Source organism: Salvelinus sp. IW2-2015, unplaced genomic scaffold, assembly GCF_002910315.2.
Source record: "Salvelinus sp. IW2-2015 unplaced genomic scaffold, ASM291031v2 Un_scaffold6793, whole genome shotgun sequence".
NCBI lineage: Eukaryota > Metazoa > Chordata > Actinopteri > Salmoniformes > Salmonidae > Salvelinus > Salvelinus sp. IW2-2015.
The window spans coordinates 1-3,731 of NW_019948054.1; positions in this window are offsets into that span (position 1 = coordinate 1).

Below are 3,731 nucleotides of genomic sequence, written 5' to 3' on the forward strand. Positions count from 1 at the left end.
TGATGAGTAGGAATGTGTATCTAATAGGCTTGCGTTGTTTATCTATTAGGGCTTGGGGCTTTTTTAAGTTCAGGAATGTTCATTTCTCTGTTCATAAGTATAACAACATGAATTGTGCATGAGGCAGAAAATAACACATACGACTCGAGTTTCCCATCAGCTGCAATGATCGGTGTCCCTTTTGCGTCAGTAGTCAGCGGAGAAAGAGATGGTCTTCCACCATCCATCAACAGCCATGGGTCTCACCATCCATCATAGGCATGGGTCTTCACCATCCGATCTAGTCTAATTGCGGTCCATTCACCATCCATCACAGCCATGGGTCATTCACCATCCATTCACAGCCATATTTCACCATCCAATCATAGTCATGGGCTCTTCACCATCCATCACGCCATGGTCTTCACCAGCCACTCACAGCCATAGTCTTCACCATCCTTCATAGTCATGGGTCTTCACCATCCATCACACCATAGGTCTTCACCAATCCAATCATAGTCATGGTTTCACCATCATCACAGCCATGGTCTTCACCATCCAGCACAGCACGGTCTTCACCACCATCACATCATGCGGTCTTCCCCATCCATCACATCATGGTCTTCAACCACCATCACAGCCATGGGTCTTCACCATGTCATCACACCATGGGTCTCACCATCCATTCACAGGCATGGTCTTCACCATCCATCACAGCCATGGGGTCTCACCATCCATCATACATGGTCTCACCATCCATCAATAGTCATGGGTATTCACCATCCACACAGCCAAGTCCTTCACATCGCATCAGAGTCATGTCATTCACCATCCATTCACAGTCATGGTCTTCACCATCCATCACAGCCATCTTTCCCACGGTTCTTCACCATCTATCACAGGCAGCGTCTTCCCCATCCATCACATCATGGCGTCTCACCATCCATCACAGCCAGCGGTCTTCACCATCATCCACAGCCATGGGTCTCTCACCATCCATCACAGCCATGTCGCACCCATCCATCAACAGCCATGGGCTTCACCATCCATCACAGCCATGGGTCTTCACCATCTATCAAGCCATGGTCTGGTTTTGGCAATCTTCACCGTTAGAATCAGCTTTGCAATGCTTTGCTGTTGATACAGTGATGACGTCACATGTTTAAAGTCCGCCACTCTCAAACCATTTTTGAAAGTCCATTCCAGAGAAGGTGCGGCCACTATCAGAAACAAACAGTTCGGGCAAAACACCATGTCGGCTGAACTGGCTTTTTGCAGCATTCAATACTGTGGTGTCAGCTCGTTGAGCTCTCATAGCCGAGTAATAATCAAGTTAATAATTGACTCCATCTTAGGTGAGGATGTTGGACATCACTGGTGGGTGTATATCCTTTTCTTCTTTAAATCAACCTGTACAGGTCAGTTGTGCTAAACACATAGCGGTGACCGTTGGCTGGTTTTGCATCTGTCTGTGCTCTGTGTTGACTTGAGCTGTTCTGGACAGAAGTTTTATGCACGCAGAGGTTGTATCTGTAGCTTAGCAACATCTCTGCAGTCGCTGTGTGCTGTGATAGGAGTTTCTTGAAGATTGTCTGCTGCGTATGTTTTCGCGTGTATTGTGAAGAGCTCGCTGACAGATACTGTCAACACTTTCACATGCAAAAAAACAATGGAGAAATCTTCTCAATCCTGTACATACCTTTTCTGTCTTGAGTCAATGTTTGGAGGCAAATGCAAACAGGTTGCCTTTCTGTAAGAAGGCTGTGCCCAAACACACTGTATCGCGCCTGGTTCAGACGAAGGCCTTTGTGGTGAGAATATGACCCATGGTATGTCACACTAGGGAGGCTTTAAACCAGTTTATTTTGTCACTTCAGGTGACATCTCTAGCCTCTCTGCAGGAGAGCTGTAAGGTATCTGTCATGATCTGCCATCGCCTCTTCGTGTGTGTCACCACATCCATAAAGTAGAATGTCATCTGCGATCACACACACTCCTTTTTGTCCCTGTAGGGCTTGTCTGCACTGGTATTCTGCAGCTGCTGGCTTGATTCCAAATGCCACTCAGCCATCTACAGTTGAAGTCGGAAGTTTACATACACTTTGGTTGGAGTCATTAAAACTCGTTTTTCAACCACTCCACACATTTCTTGTTAACAAACTATAGTTTTGGAAAGTCGGTTAGGACTTCTACTTTGTGCATGACACAAGTAATTTTTTCAACAATTGTTTACAGACAGATTATTTCACTTATAATTCACTGTATCACAATTCCAGTGGGTCAGAAGTTTACATACACTAAGTTGACTGTGCCTTTAAACAGTTTGGAAAATTCCAGAAAATTTTGTCATGGCTTTAGAAGCTTCTTATAGGCTAATTGTCATAATTTGAGTCAATTGGAGGTGTACCTGTGGATGTAGGCCTACCTTCAAACTCAGTGCCTCTTTGCTTGACATCATGGGAAAATCAAAATAAATCAGCCAAGACCTAAGAAAATAAATTGTAGACCTCCAATTTCCAAACGCCTGAAGGTACCACGTTCACCTGTACAAACAATAGTATGCAAGTAGAAACACCATGGGACCACGCAGCCGTCATACCGTACCAGAAGGAGACGCGTTCTGTCTCCTACAGATGAACGTACTTTGATGCGAAAAGTGCAAATCAATCCCAGAACAACAGCAAAGGACCTTGTGAAGATGCTGGAGGAAACGGACACAAAAGTATCTATGTCAACAGTAAAACGAGTGCTATATCAACATAACCTGAAAGGCCACTCAGCAAGGAAGAAGCCACTGCTCAAAACTGCCATAAAAAACCCAGACTACAGTTTGCAACTGGACATGGGGACAAAGATCGTACTTTTTGGAGAAATGTCCTCTGGTCTGATGAAACAAAAATAGAACTGTTTGGCCATAATGACCATCGTTATGTTTGGAAGAAAAAGGGGGAGGTTTGCAAGCCAAAAAACACCATCCCAATCGTGAAGCACGGGGGTGGCAGCATCATGTTGTGGGGGTGCTTTGCTGCAGGAGGGACTGGTGCACTTCACAAAATAGATGGCATTATGAGGAAGAAAAATTGTGGATATATTGAAGCAACATCTCAAGACATCAGTCAGGAAGTTAAAGCTTGGTCGTAAATGGGTCTTCCATATGGACAATGACCCCAAGCATACTTCCAAAGTTATGGCAAAATGGTTTAAGGACAACAAAGTCAAGGTATTGGAGAGGCCATCACAAAGCCTCCAGCTCTGTCAGGAGGAATGAGCCAAAATTCACCCAACTTATTTTGGGAAGCTTGTGGAAGGCTACCTGAAACGTTTGACCTAAGTTAAGCAATTTAAAGGCAATGCTTCCAAATACTAATTGAGTGTATGTAAACTTCTGACCCACCTGGAATGTGATGAAAGAAATGAAACCTGAAATAAATAATTCTCTCTACTATTATTCTGACATTTCACATTCTTAAAATAAAGTGGTGATCCTAACTGACCTAAGACAGGGAATGTTTACAAGGAATAAATGTCAGGAAGTGTGAAAAACTGAGTTGAAATCTATTAGGCTCTAAGGTGGCTCTAAGGTGTAAGGTGTATGTAAACTTCCGACTTCAACTGTATACCTACCTACAGCTGTCTAGAAAGTTGTTAGATAGCTGCTCACTTCATCAGCTTTGACTTGCCAATATCCATCTTTGCCAATGAGTACTGAGAATACCTTTGCATTGGATATCTCTGGTAGAATCTCTTCTATT